Source organism: Dermacentor albipictus, chromosome 5 (genome assembly GCF_038994185.2).
Source record: "Dermacentor albipictus isolate Rhodes 1998 colony chromosome 5, USDA_Dalb.pri_finalv2, whole genome shotgun sequence".
Lineage (NCBI taxonomy): Eukaryota > Metazoa > Arthropoda > Arachnida > Ixodida > Ixodidae > Dermacentor > Dermacentor albipictus.
This window is the reverse complement of record NC_091825.1, coordinates 3,123,415-3,139,990: the sequence shown is the minus strand read 5'-3', so window position 1 is coordinate 3,139,990 and position 16,576 is coordinate 3,123,415.

Genomic DNA, 16,576 nt, shown 5'->3' with positions numbered 1-16,576 from the left:
CACGTAAAACCCCAAATATTATTATTATTACGTTTGGACTAGGCGTTCGGTCCCCTCCTCAGTTTCTATCTTTGTCTCTTGTACAGCAATAATGTCCAGATTATTTTCGATGAACACGCGATTAAGCTGGTACTGCTTCTTCTTTGCCGTAAGTCCCCGCACGTTAATCGTGCCTACGCGTAAGGGTGTTTCAATGCGTATCGTCATTTCTACGGTGAAGAGATCAAGCCCGATAGATACCAATAAATTTGCAGCTCTCGTCAGTAACGAAGGATCACTCACATTACCGTGGCGAGTCTGCGTTCAGCCTGCACTGTAGACTGGTCTTCCATTGGCAGATCAGAAGTAGCAGCATTTCCCCCCCCTCCCCCCCCCCCCGCCCGGCACGGGCAAAAACACGCGAACGCGCGACCTGTTAAGTCCGCTGCGTCACCGCCGCCTTTCTGTCCGGCGGTATGGTTGGCGTTGGTCATGCTTGGTCATGCCATGTCAAAGCCGAGAACCAGTTTGTTTCGCAGAATCGAGCTACGTCTCGTACAGACATGGTTGATGCGCCATCACCCAGCAACTAAAACTCACGCCTGTACCAGAAATAAAAAGTGGCTGTCCGTATTCAGCAGCATGCTTGGAAGTGCCACACTATCGATTTTCACTTGCGATTGCTATTTTAACTACCCGCGCCGAGATCGCTCCCCACCGAAGCTTAGGCCTAGCGCATCCGCCGAGTCCATCCTCTGGGAGTGTCTAGGCGCAGGAATCAAGGAATCTAACAAGGATAAATCACTCTATATGTCAGCTTTCGCATCGATGTTCTTAAAAAAACATTTTTTTCATGTCTACAGTGCCAGCATAAGAAGCGATGACCGCAGATGTGACGCGTCATAAACACAGGTATGCGTGCTATCGCCGAAGGCTCCCAGCACTAGTCCGCACTTCTCTGACGAAGATCTATGACTAGCCAGGCGTCTTGACTGAAAGGCATCACTGTACTAAGGAAACGGTGCATATCCTTTGCGTGAAGAACCAGAAATGGCTATCGAAATCGGCAGTAACAGGCCATACACCATCCCGGGTCGGCGGTTCATTTAGGACTTTTTTTCGAAGTTAAAACAGCAATGGCAAGTGAAAATCGATGGTGTGGCACTTCCAAGGATACTGCTGAATACGGACAGCAAACTTTTCTTTCTGGTACAGGCGTGAGTTTTAGTTGCTGGGCGATAGCGCATCAACTATGTCTGTACGAGACGTAGCTCTGCGAAACAAACTGCTTCTCGGCTTTGACACGGCAAATTATCCGCCTATTTCCGTGTGGTGGCGTGGCGATCCTTTGTATCGTGCACCTTATTTAAATCGACCTTATCAGGATGTACTTAAACGCGTCCGAAAAATGTGTGTGCCTCCTGGAGTTAAAACATTTTTCTTTAAATTACATTCGGAAACACTCCCTGTTAAAACTTGGTTGAATTCGAGGGGTTGCTTTGTGCCATGGTCAACAAACTGTCGGCTCTGTCCACGTGCCGAAACCATAGATCACTGTTTCATAGACTGTAGGGATGCTGTATTTTTTTGGGACATTCTCCAACGGACATTTAAAAAGCACATTGACATAACTCCATACTCAATTAGGTTTCTACCGTTTAACGTTACAGGTGGTCCTCCCTATGACATGTTCATTGTACTTGGTTTATATAGCCTGTGGAGAAGTAGACTCTGCGATCGCCATGCCGAAAGCCCGCGAACTACAAAATCCTTTTTTCGCGAAAGTGCTGCGTATGTAAGAAGTGTGTACGCTGTGCAGGAACCTCCGCCAGACTGGATGCACTTGTTGGATGCATGTGTGTGTTTGCCTGAGTTTTAAGTGTGTAGTTGTGTCCACTTTTTCATACACCTTCAGTTTTCTTTTCGATGTAATAACGAAAAAAAAAGTGGTGGCGTGGCGTAGTGGTAAAGTGACGGGCTTGGGATCTGTAGGTCGGTCGTTCGAATCCTTGTAGGAGCAATTTTATTATTTACGTTTTTTTTCTTTTGTTTTTATTGCACAAAAGCGCTCTTCCTTGCTTTCTGTATTCAAAAAAATATATACGGTGTCCAGGCACCGCATATTTAACGCGCTAGAACTGTTTTTCGCACGAGTAGCCAGTGCCGCGCCTTCCCAGCGCCTTCCCAGCGCCCCAACGTCCAGCGCGCTGCACTGGGCCCATAATCCGGCGCACTGGGTACCAGTGGCGCTGGTTTTTGCAATAGGGAAGGCTTTTCGGAAGGCCGGAAAGAGGGCGACGACAAGGACTGCGCTGGATGGCCATCCACGACCACTACGACTGACAATGTAACACGAGCGAGAGAACTGCTGAACTCAGACCAACAATTAAGTGTTCGTTTAATGGCAGACATGTTAAACGTTTCGAAAACTCAAGTTCATGAAATTCTTACAAACAATATCGGCATGCGGAAGGCGTGCGCAAAAATGGTTCAAAAAGTGCTCACTGACAACTAAAAGTCACGCCGCGTTGAAACATGCCAAGAAAATCTCACCATGTGCAAACGTGAGCGAAAATTTTTTGACAACGTCATTACAGAAGATGAGACTTGGGTATCTGAATATGACCTGGAGACCAAAAGGCAATCATCTGAGTGGCACACACACTCGTCCCCTCCCCAGAAGAAAGCCAGGATGCGCAAATCAAAGATCAAGATTATGCTCATTGTTTTTTTTTGACATCCACGGACTGGTTCATCATTAGTTTGAAGAACCTGGAACCACTGTGAACTCCATATTTTATGTGGATGTCCTTGAAAGACTGAAACGCAGGGTTCAACATATCCGGCCGGACATTGCACACAACTGGAAGTTGCACCACGATAATGTGCTGGCCCACAGTGCCTTCATCGTCACCGACTACCTGGTTAATGCAGTGGGGCCAACGATCCCCCAGCTCCCGTACAGTTCGGGCTTGGCTCCCCCCTGACTTTTTCCTGTTTCCATGCCTCAAAACACCGCTGAAAGGCAATCATTTTGGGACAGCGGACGTGATTAAAGCAGCTAGCACCACAGCATTAAAGGCCATTCCGGAGGAGGACTACCGCAACGCATTCGAGAGCTGGAAGTCTCGCTGGAGCCGATGTATTGACGCAAAAGGAGAGTATATTGAAGATTTTTAAACTTTTTGTAACAACAAATTCAATAAATGATTTTTAATCGCCTTACTGACATTACTCTCAGGACAGACCCTGTGCATGCACCTTGAAGGTATGTATGTGGAAAGCATTTCAACCTCTGCTTGCTTTTCTGGTATGGAATAAAACGGCTTTTGTCTCTAAACCACTTACTTTTAAACTATTCCGTTTGGTTCATTTTTCTAACTTCTGCAGAGTTGCATTCACAACTTTCATAGTTAACCGGCTCCGTTTTCATTCTTGCTTCCTAAAATATGCCCTCCTGTCATGAATAATTTGGAAGTCCCTCTATATTGTATTTCAAGACTATCAGTGCAATGTTGCATGAAGAAACCTATTCTTTGAGTGAATTATTGTTCAGCTTGATATCATGAGACTGCTGCATGGTTGTTATTTAACTCTGCAAGAGAATGGTCCTGCCATCCTACCAAAAGTGCATTTCATGGGTATTACTGTCTTTCTTTGGACATTAGTCTATGAGGCTCAAAGATATGTATCTGTGTCAACAATAACAATTGACATCTAATTTTGTGCAACATGCCCTACATTTATACAGATAAAAGTTGCATGTTTTGTCTCTTGGACGAGTCTGCTCAGTGGTAGGAGGTCGAGACCACAAATGAGAATGGCTGGCCAAGATCTGTGGTGTATGTCCCGTGTTATGCATCTGACAAGATTTCATGGTGGCAAGAAGACATGTCGGACCTGATGTGATCTTTCTAATTATTGCGCACAGAGTTATCAGCATGATAATATCCTTAATGCTATAAAGAGTACCTCCAGCAAGCAGTCTATATGCTTAGGCCTTTTTGTCGCCTATGGCAACAAAATCCAACATTCTTTGAAATGCATGCTCACTTGCTGTCTGATGCACGAAATGAAGATCGCTGCCTTCTCTAAATTTGTTAACAACACGAAAGCCACTCTGGAAGCAATTATACACATACACAGCAACACACACTAAAACCTAAAAAAGGGAGAAAAAACACAAACTAGGCTAACAATAAAAGAAACCTGGCACCCAACAAGTGTTACATGTTACTCAAGTACGCACATTCAACCTGAGTTAGAGAGATAGATGGTCGACTCCCGCACTCTTGTGCATGCATGTGGATATGTTAAGCCTCAGCTACTCTTTCTATATCATAACTGTCCCCATGTTTGTGAAATCTGGTGTACAACTGCAAGAACAATGATGGCTTGACAGGTGGTTTACCTTTCACTGAGTTCTATAAGGAGGATGCATCAACTCTTCCAGCCAATGTACACATTACCACATGAAAGCAGCAGCTTATAAACAGCACAACACCATACAGCACAAATTATATATTTGCCACGTGTTATTAAACTTACATCATTAAAGTACATTAGAAATGGTGCTAAGGCTGGTGCATAATATATGCATATACTTTAAACAATCATAAATAATGAAGGAGCTTGGAATATGATTGGCTATTTCGGAACTGCTTTGATAATACAAAAGCCAAGGCTTTGTTTTTGGCATCACCCACTCCAATTCGTTTTCTTTCTTTTTCCAATTGAAGCATTGGCAAGGTTTGTGCCATGCGCTTCGACCGTGATTTTTTCTTGTTCGCGCTCGGCCATGACCATAATACGAGAAAATCGCCCCAGTAACACAGTGGTCCCTGCCTACTTTTTCATATACTTTACCGCAATACATTACCTAAGCTTCACCGCACAACATGACTGTATTGCGGCCAAGCCAATTTTATGGAACTGACATTATGTAACGGACCTTTCGTTCTTCTGCGGCTCGCATGAGCATAAGCTCGAAAAACCACAAAATAAAGACTTGGCTTGCTGCTGGTTGATTTCTAGCTAACATTTCGAGACGTCCACGTTGTTAACAAAAGCATCGGTGAAGTTTCTCGCACTCAGACGCGCTTCAAAAGGCAGCGTGACCACCTATAATTAAGGCAGTCATAAGCGGCAATGAAATCCACACAAGATACATCAACTTCCGCAAAGCTACTGGGCAACGCCATCAATAACTGACACACGGGCCACCCAGGAGCTGGCAAACGCTGCGATGACATCCACACGAACCACGTCGCTTTCCACAAAGCTATTGGGCAACACGATCAGTCACAGGTGAAGTCGGCAAAACACTACATGAGCATAACTACTACGGCCATACTCAATCACTTCGCCACAAGCTCTCACATTTAACGACAATAAACAGCTACAATCACGTCTCCACAGCCACTGACACAGGCGAAGACCGCACGGACAGAATGGAAGCACCGATTCAGGCCTCGATCGTCGAGTTCATCGCTTTAGCGCCACCTATTTAAAAATAATATACGAAGCCAAGCCAGATCATTATTTAGCGTCTATTTGGGTGAACCTAACGCTTTCGGGCCCTAATCGTTCGAACGACCAGGGCACTATAACGGTTACCCCCCCTTTCCACTCCTACGACCGGGTCGCAGGAACGGCGGCCAATCTTAACTAACGTTTTTAAATAAGTAAACGTACATATTATTTGCTTATAATCAAGAGAAGTCAATAATGTTATACTGTAAACGTTTTATTCACTACAATAAAAGAATTAGGCCACCGTTCCTGCGACCCGGTCGTAGGAGTGGAAAGGGGGCGTAAGCGTTATAGCATAGAGTTTCCCTACAAAATTACTAGAGGGAACTTTGGCGCTAGTGTCTACGTGAGCTACAATGGGAGCGGTTGTCCCAGCATGGGAATTATGGGAAGTACATGGATTTGCCTAAACTTCGTCCTTTTGGCTTCAAACGGCTTTGTGACTTTGTAAACTCGTCATTTTCAACCCTTTTCAACAGTGTATTGCGTAGTAAATAATCAAATAAACCTCCTTAATATTGCCGGACGGCAGGATTCGAACACAGGGACTCTAGTACAGAAGCTTGATATTGAAACCATTAGGCCACGGTTGCATGTATCGACAAGCGAATGAAACGCACTTATGAACTTATCGCGGGCATGCCAGTGCTTTGAGACGCTAGAGACGCTTGGCGCGTTTCGATTTGGGCACATAGACAAGCTCAATCGTTTCAATTAATAGCAATTGTACGCGTTCCCGGCGTCTTCTGCACTTGGAAGAATATAGATTGCGCTGAAATATACGACAATAAGATTTATATAGCGTAATATACAACGCGACAAGAAAGTTTGAAACCATAAGCACGAAGATCAGACAAATCCATGTATTTCCCATCATTCCCATGGTAGGACAACGACTGCAGCGCCAGAGTTCCCTCTAGTAATTTTGTAGGAAACTCTATACGTTATAGTGATCTGGTCACGCGAAAGCGTTAGGTTCACCCAAATAGACGCTAAATAATGGTTTGGTTTGGCTCCATATATTATTTTTAAATAGGTGGCTCTAAAGCGATGAACGTGACGATCGAGCCCTGAATCGGTGCTTCCGTTCTGCCCGTGCGGTCTTCGCCTGTGTCAGTGGCTGTGGAGAAGTGATTGTAGCTGTTTTATGACGTTAAATGTGAGAGCTTGTGGCGAAGTGATTGAGTATGGCCGTAGTAGTTCTGCCCATGTAGTGTTTTGCGGACTTCACCTGTGCCTGTGATTGATCGACGTGGTTTGTGTGGATGTCATCGCTGCGTTTGCCAGCTCCTGGGTGGCCCGTGTGCCAGTTATTGATGGCGTTGCCCAGTAGCTTTGTGGAAGTTGATGTACCTTGTGTGGATTTCGTTGCCGCTTATGACTGCCTTAATTATAGGTGGTCACGCTGCCTTTTGAAGCGCGTCCGAGCGCGAGAAACTTCACCGATGTTTTTGTAAACAACGTGGACGTCTCGAAATATTAGCTAGAAATCAACCAGCAGCAAGCCAAGTCTTTATTTTGTGGTTTTTCGAGCTTATGCTCATGCGAGCAGCAGAAGGACAACAGATCCGTTACACAATGTCAGTTCCATAAAATCAGATTTGCCGCAATACAGTCATGTTATGCGGTGAAGCATACGTAATGTATTGCGGTAAAGTCTATGAAAAAGTAGGCAGGGACCACTGCGTTACTGGGGCGATTTTCTTGCATTATGGTCATGGCCGTGCGCGAACAAGGAAAAATCATGGTCGAAGCGCATGGCACAAACCTTGCCAATGCTTCAATTGGAAAAAGAAAGAAAGCGAATTGGAGTGGGTGATACCAAAAACAAAGCCTTGACTTTTGTATTATCAAAGCAGTTCCGACAATAGCTAATCATATTCCAAGCTCCTGTATTATTTATGATTGTTTAAAGTATATGCATATATTGTGCACCAGCCTTAGCACCAATTCTAATGTACTTTAATGATGTAAGTTTAATAACACGTGGCAAATATATAATTTTTGCTGTGTGGTGATGTGCTGTTTATAAGCTGCTGCTTTCATGTGGTAATGTGTACATTGGCTGGAAGAGTTGGTGCATCCTCCTTATAGAACTCATTGAAAGGTTAACCACCTGTCAAGCCATCATTGTTCTTGCAGTTGTACACCAGATTTCACAAACATGGGGACAGTTATGATATAAAAAGAGTAACTGAGGCGTAACATATCCACATGCATGCACAGGAGTGCGGGAGTCGAGCATCTATCTCTCTAACTCAGGTTGAATGTGCATACTTGAGTAACATGTAACACTTGTTGGGTGTCAGGTTTCTTTTATTGTTAGCCTAGTTTGTGTTTTTTTCCCTTTTGTAGGTTTTAGTGTGTGTTGCTGTGAATGTATATAATTGCTTCCAGAGTGGCTTTCTTGTTGCTAATAAATTTAGAGAAGGCAGCGTTCTTCATTTTGTGCATCAGACAGCAAGTGAGCATGTTTCAAAGGATGTTGGATTTTGTTGCCATAAGCAACAAAAAGGCATAAGCATATAGACTGCTTGCTGGAGGTACCCTTTATAGCATTAAGGATATTATCATGCTGATAACTCTGTGCACAATAATTAGAAAGATCACATCAGGTCTGACATGTCTTCTTGCCACCATGAAATCTTGTCGGATGCATAACACGGGACATACACCACAGATCTTGGCCAGCCATTCCCATTTGTGGTCTCGACCTCCTGCCACTGAGCAGACTGGTCAATGAGACAAAACATGCAACTTTTATCTGATTAAATGTAGTGCATGTTGCACAAAATTAGATGTCAGGTGTTATTGTCGACACAGATACGTATCTGTGAGCCTCATAAACTAATGTCAAAAGAAAGAGAGTAATACCCATGAAATGCACTCTTGGTAGGATCGCAGGACCATTCTCTTGCACAGTTAAATAACAACCATGCAGCAGTATCATGATATCAAGCTGAACAATAATTCACTCAAAGAATAGGTTTCTTCATGCAACATTGCACTGATAGTCTTGAAATACAATATAGAGGGCCTTCCAAATTATGCATGACAGGAGGGCATATTTTAGGAAGCAAGAATGAAAACGGAGCCGGTTAACTATGAAAGTTGTGAATGCAACTCTGCAGAAGTTAGAAAAATGAACCAAACGGAATAGTTTAAAAGTAAGTGGTTTAGAGACAAAATGCCGTTTTATTCCATGCCAGAAAAGCAAGCAGAGGTTGAAACGCTTTCCACACACAAACCTTGAAGGTGCATGTACAGGGTCTGTCCTGAGAGTAATGTCAGTAAGGCGATTAAAAATCATTTATTGAATTTGTTGTTACAAAAAGTTTAAAAATCTTCAATATACTCTCCTTTTGCGTCAATACATCGGCTCCAGCGAGACTTCCAGCTCTCGAATGCGTTGCAGTAGTCCTCCTCCGGAATGGCCTTTAATGCTGTGGCGCTAGCTGCTTTAATCACGTCCGCTGTCCCAAAATGATTGCCTTTCAGCGGTGTTTTGAGACATGGAAACAGAAAAAAGTGAGGGGGGAGTCAAACTTGGGCTGTACGGGGGCTGGGGGATCGTTGGCCCCACTGCATTAACCAGGTAGTCGGTGACGATGAAGGCACTGTGGGCCAGCACATTATCGTGGTGCAACTTCCAGTTGTGTGCAATGTCCGGCCGGATATGTTGGACCCTGCGTTTCAGTCTTTCAAGGACATCCACATAAAATTTGGGGTTTACAGTGGTTCCAGGTTCTTCAAACCCATCATGAACCAGTCCGTGGATGTCAAAAAAAGAACAATGAGCATGATCTTGATCTTTGATTTGCTCATCCTGGCTTTCTTCTGGGGAGGGGACGAGTGTGTGTGCCACTCAGATGATTGCCTTATGGTCTTCAGGTCATATTCAAATACCCAAGTGTCGTCTTCTGTAATGACGTTGTCCAAAAATTTTCGCTCACGTTTGCACATGTTGAGATTTTCTTGGCATGTTTCAACGCGGCGTGACTTTTAGTTGTCAGTGAGCACTTTTGGAACCATTTTTGTGCACGCCTTCCGCATGCCGATATCGTTTGTAACAATTTCATGAACTTGAGTTTTCGAAACGTTTAACATGTCGGCCATTAAGCGAACACTTAATCGTTGGTGTGAGTTCAACAGTTCTCTCGTTCGTGGCACATTGTCAGTCGTAGTGGTCGTGGATGGCCATCCAGCGCAGTCCTTGTCCTCGCCCTCTTCCCGGCCTTCCAAAAGGCCTTGTGCCACCGAAACACTTGCCGATCTGACCAGGCATGTTCTTTATAAGCAGTCTTGAGCATAGTAACAGTTTCCGCAGCAGTATTGCCAAGTTTCACACAAAACTTCATCGCAAATCTTTGTTCTAATGAGCAACAGCATTTTCACTTGCACAAGAATAAAAAACAGCTCTCACGGACGGGCCCGTCCGACACTCTCCGATGTTCGGAGCACACTGACTGACAGACCGCTGCATAGCTGGATTCCGTCATTACTAGTTTCAACCAGTTAGACCGCTCTGACATACAGTCACATCACAATAAATTTACTGACATTATGCTAGGAGAATGCCAGCAAACTTTAGAGCAGGAAAAATTCGAGAGGCAGACATAGACAAAGAGACAGGAAGGTGGCTTGATTTTTTCCTGCTCTAAAGTTTGCTGGCATTCTCCTAGCATAACCATGTACCAACTAGCCCAACAAGCCACTCTCATTTACTGACATTACTTTCAGGACAGACCCTGTATGTGGTGATAGACAAGCTTTTTAGATATAAATGTTGGGAAGCTGGATGGAGGTGAGGGACATATAAGTGAAAACAAGATGTATAAGGTCAAAAATTAATTCTTTTAGTCAGAAATTGGTCAGTGGTGTCTGGCTTCTCTTGTTCCCTGGCCCTGGATGGTGAATACAAAGTATATATATATATATATATATATATATATATATATATATATATATATATAGTGTAATCAAGCATAGAATCATTGCCTGCTACCTGTGCTAACGTATGGGGCAGAAACTTGGAGGTTTCTTGGAGACAAACAAGGGCATTGTGTTGTCATGTTGGAAAGCATTTTTCCGGAGGAAGGTGTGTCAGCCACTGACATCAATTTTAATGAAATTTATACCAATATAGCTGACATAAAATGTTGAGCTGTCACGAAGTTGAATCAGTTTGGTTTGACAACAGTCTCAAATGATGTTAAGGTGGAAAAAGGTTTTCTTTTATGCGCCTTCTTCAGTGCAAAACACACAAGCTTAGGGAATCTATTTCAGAACCATTGTGTCGGAATATAAATCATGGCTTCATGTTTCAGAATTTCTGCAGACACACCTTGACAGGCTGGGAATCAACAACCAATTCCTTGCTGCCAGCTCTCAGACTGTTGTACACTTCCTGCAGGAGCATAATCTGGGAAAATGGGCAGGCTTTAGTATAGATGCAGAAGATTTATACAATTCTTTGCCGCAGGTGCGTCTCTTTCAGTTTGTTAAGGACTGCATACACAAGCAAACAGGTTAGCTGAAATTTGCTGAAAGGTGTAAAATTCTTGTTGCAAACTTTCTGGAGCTTCTTGATTTCTATTTAAGGTCAATTTTGGTCTGGTGGGAAAGTAAAATATATGTCCAGAATGCTGGCATCTGTATAGGTTCCGGTGTTGCACCAGTGCTCAGTAATATTTTAAGTTATGTTGACCAGAAAATAATCAGAACCTGTGTGGGCTTGCTCTTAATATTTTCAGATACGTGGATGATTATTTGTTTTTCATGAGCAAATAAATTTCAAAGAGCTGTCATCGAAGTACTGAAGCTATTTAGAGAACAATAGCAATGTTTCAACTTCACTTTAGAAGTTCCAGAAAAAAAATGTTCTGCAACTTCTTATGTCAGGCTTACTTTTATGCGAGATCACGTATGCTGGGGATATCAGTTGAGAACTTCTAAGCTCCTTCTTGATTATAGGTCTAGCCATTCAAAACTTATTAAGTACAGTATTGCCACTCATGCAATTGGAGATGCCTCAACCAAGAGCTATCCTCACCTTATCCTTGAAAGTGTAAGAAATCTGGTGACAAGGCTTAATGAGGCAGGTTATTCAGCTTCAGTGGTTTTTTTATATTGAAGCACGTTAATTAAGGAACTGAAGGTGCGACCAGGGTGGAAGAAGCTTAAGGAGCAAGAGCGGAACAAAGTTGCCGTTATCCCCTCTATTAATTGTCGCACAGGCAGAAAAGGGTGGCTTCTAAGTTCCAGGAGAGGATTGGGTTTTCATTTAAAGATAAGCTGAAGGGAATATGTGAAGCAATAAACAAGCACATTCTTCACAATGGGTGTCTGAGCAGGGAGGACTGCAAAGTGAAATACAGCATACAGTTTGTGTCTTCCACACGAAATGTTGTTTATTCGATTCCTTTTTCTTGAAGCCTACAAAATATATATCAGTCAGACTGGAAGGTGCTTAAACATTCGATTAAAGAAGTACTATAGTTTTTTGAAGGGTTTTTGCGCATCCACACCTTTCTGTGCATTGTTGCAGCATTGGTTTTTGAAAGTACTATTCTGCTGTTCACACACTGTGAAAAGCTCTCACATAAATTATGGAGACTTATCACTTTAGAAAGAAAGGCTCACTCTGTGTTAGCCAGCCATCCATCTCGCTGTGAGATAGCGAGGTTGCCATGTTAGATCTTAAGTAAAGCCACTGAGTTGCATTGTGCCTTAGCAATTGTTTTTTTACATTGATTAATCAGCCGTGACCTGTGTGTTGCTGTCTAAACATGTGCATTCGGTGATGTGAAGGTTGTTTTGGTATATATCTGCATATGCTAGAGGGCCAGGTGTTGGTCACGTGATGTGTGTTATATATTGGTTGTTTTCTTTTAATAAACTTCATTTGATAGTGCTGTATCCTGTCCCATTCTATTATTGTTGTTGGCATCTGTCATGCAGTAGCTGCCATGAAGCTTCAACAACTTGCCCAGTTTTCTATCGTATTTTCTATCGTTTGGAGCATTAGAGTTACGGAATGGGTTCCATGGTATACATATATATATATATATATATATATATATATATATATATATGGGTGTGTGTGATTGTGTGTGTGTGTGTGTGGATGTAAAGGTAAAATGGTGGTAAGGTGGGGTGGTAAAAGTAAAATGAAGAGATTTTCACATCATGACTAGTCCTTTGAACACATTTACCTACAAAATTAAACACTCTGTTCTTATTAAGCACCTTGTACATAGGTATCCATATTACTAATAATCTTTCAATGCAAATGCATATCAACTTTTTGAGTAATGCTAATAACTGAACACATGGCCTTTTGTGCTGCAAGTTTCCTGGGGACTCCTGCTTCCCTTAAACTTATACTGTATAATATGCTTGTAAGATCAAAACTGGAGTATGCTTCATCAATCCAGGATATACCCACAAAAAACACAACTCTAGTTGAAGCCATACAAAACCAACCTGTACATTTTATTGTAGCTGTCTATTCCCATGCCGCAAGCATATCAACAATTAAAAGTTGCCTTGATTGGCTAGGCAACAAGAAAACTTACCTTTTTATTTCACAAATTCTCTATTGAAACATGTTTTTATTACCTCCTTGTAGCTCATTGATATATATGTGTGTGCGTGTGTGCGTGTGTGTGTTCTGAGGCTGCCTTTTACAGGAATAGTAAAGATTGGTTTGGCAAGTTGGCATCTGTACCTTGAGGTTGTAGTTCATTCTCAATGAGATACAAGGAGGTAATAACATATGTTTCAGTTGAGAATCTGTGAAATAAATGGGTAAGTTTTTTGGTTGACAAGCCTGGCCAATCAAGGCAAGTTTTAATTGTAAATATGTTTGCAGTATGGGAATAAGCAGCTACAATAAAATGTACAGGTTGGTTTTGTATGGCTTCAACAAAATTTGAGAGTTCTGTTTTTTGTCAGTTTATCCCGGATTGGTGAAGCATACTCTAGTTTTGATCTTGCAAGCATATTATAACGTATAAGTTTAAGGGAAGCAGGAGTCCAAGAAAACTTGCAGCAAAAAAAAAAGCCATGTGTTCAGTTAATAGCATTAGTCAAAAAGTTGATATGCATTTACACTGAAAGATCACTAGCGAAAAATCTGATAGGGCAACCTAATAAAAATTATATCAGTTTGTTTCTATTGCATTATGAAACGATACAAGTGATACACTGATAAAATTACTTTTAGTTCTATTCTGGACGTATCTGTGCTATTCTGCTTGTACAACTCTACTAGTGTATTCTTTTTATTAGTGTAATAGTGTATTCATATTAGTTTGCCAGATCTATAGTCTATCAGTATCTATGTGTGTTGTATAGGTGTAATGTGCTTCAAGGAGAAGCAAGCTTCCTCATTTGCCAAAAAATTGAGTCAGAAATAATGCATTTATATTATCAGAAAAGACAATGCAAATAGATCAAATATGAAGCCCAGGATTCAGAAAGGAAAGATTGTTGGAACAAATATAGGCCATACAACAGCTTAAAAAGAATAAAGATGTGATCATATTTAAAAGAGAAAAGATGTTTAGATTGGTTCACAACAAAGGTTAGCCTCTTTGAACAGGAGGTTATTGGCAATCAAGCCACCGAATTGGTTCACACGTACACCACAAAGATTATTAGACTTCACAATCTGGAGAGCTAGTGAATGGAAGTGGTGGGTTCTTCATTATTCATTACCATGCCTTCATGGCTTCTTGCCAGATAAGTATGTCAGACATTCCAGTTTGCTTGTGGAGGGTGTCTATATACTTCTACTAGACACCGTCACTTCAGATGACCATAATGAGATCATCTGATCTTCTCTCAGAGTTTGCTGTGAGAGCACAGTCTTTGTTTCGATTGGGTGCAACGACATACAATGTACACCAAATCCTGCATCTTCCTAAATGTGCGGCTAAACTAGGACCTCATTGGTCGCATTCTTCATTTGTATTTGAAGGCGGAAATGAACTTCTTGTGAAATTGGTCAGCGGAGCTAATGATGTTCCTTCACAAATATTGGAATGTTATGTACTTGCTCGAAAGTTATAGGCAGCTAAAGCTAGTTTAAATCTTTCACCAGAAGCAGTGAGTTTTTTTGGTGTACAGGAGAGGAGAGCTGGTCAGCAGACAGTTTTGTTGGGCACTGGAAAGCTGTGTCTGAACTTGGATGAAAGTGAAAAACAGGCTGTAGTTCACAACCGTGGCTGTGACTCGACAAGTGTCACTGAATATTAGCGAATGGTCATCAACCAACAAACATTCCACTCTCTCCAGTACACTTGAACTATAAGGACTAAAAACATGCATTTGTCAGCTTCTCAAGTGCGTTTTCTCTCATTTGTAGATTTCATACTTGAGTGAATTCTTGTATAATTCTGAAATGCAAGAAACTATTTCCTTTTGAAATTCTCCAAGCGAAGCACCTTTCAGTCTGCGTCAGAAGAGAGGAGCCACTAGTTTACGTAACACCCAGCGAAGTTATGCACCTTTATGTGTTTATAGAAATAGACAACATTATTTATGAATGGACAATACGAAACCTTTATGATAGAGACTAATTCCCATGCTCAAGACATGGTAACGATGAACAGTATGTCTTCAGCCATGGTACATGAATGTCTGGTAATAACAGGTTATAGCTTTAAAAAAAACAGTTGGTAACAGTGTACCACACTTTATGGCATTCTGTAATAATCAGCTTTTTGATGTTTGAATATATTAACCAAGCCAGAGCCATCTAAATTCTAGAGTGTTTATTTTCTCTTGCGTTAGCTTCCTGTTTTCCTAATGAACCAGCTAGCCCAATTTGCCACTCTTCATTATTGTACTCTTGTTGATTAAGTGCTTGGGGAATTGCATGGTCTGCATGTTGGTAGTAGTGATGCAGCTGCTGATGAACAGCTGCAGTGGCCAAAAAATCACAATATTTTACAGGACTTATGCACAGTTTCGGGTCAGTGTCCTTACATGTAGCGAAGGGCCCTACTTAACCACGTGACTGCCTTGAGTGGGTGATCACAGTGAACAAACAGTGCTTCACTAGCAGATGGTGAATAGGTAAGGCTTCTCGGTCTGTATGCAGAGGCATGGAAAGCAGCTGAATGTTATGTGAGCAGTTAGGCTACTAGATACAACAGCTTCATTTTCACACCATGCCTCACTTTATTTACTCCTTTGACTCAATGTAGCTGGTGCATGTTTATTCGTCAACTGTGGCAGCATGACTAAGACACTATCTTTTTTTCTGAATGAAACAAGCAAACTCAAAAATTTTATTTTAACAGTGTATTACGGTTTGAATCAAAGACTCCAAACACTATATATGAAGCCTGTTCTGATAGTCTTCTTTGCTTTCGCATGCTGAAGGCTACACAGGTTAAACTACTTTTACACATTTTGACGTGTGGTGGTTGAACTAGCACCCAGTGAAGAATTGTGTCTTCTGATTTTGCAATATGTGCACTGATGTTTAGCTATTTTTGTTCATGATTATGTGGTGTTAAATATGGTAAATCCATGTTCTTACTTGAATAAGTTCTCAGATCTTTACTCACTTTTGCTTAAATAATATTGTTGTATTATCATGTTCTGATATGTTGCTGTAGATCTTGTACCAATAGCGATGCTTGTCCCGTTTCCTTGCTTCCTGTCAGTGTGCCATGCCAGTTTGTTCTTTTTGCACAAGCTCACTTGTGTTCTGTCACATATCACAACACTTTTGGGATGAATGCAAAAATGCATATTCTAGAGAAAATAGCTTCATACGAAGTTGTAATATTATGAAAGCATATGCCAATTAGACCTGGTGTTCTATACAGCATCTGTGAGCACAAATGGGCATGGTGAAGTTGGTACTTCAGTCTGTGTTGTTCCTCTTATGTGTTTGTTTAAATGTGGCTAAAGTTGCTTGCTCATTCTTTATATAGTGGAGTGTAAAATAAACCCTAGTCGTGTTGCTTGTGTCTTGTCCTTGTTCCTTTGTGGATGGATGCATTAGCGTTGTTATAGCTTTCAAATTAAGTATGCACAAACTAGCCCC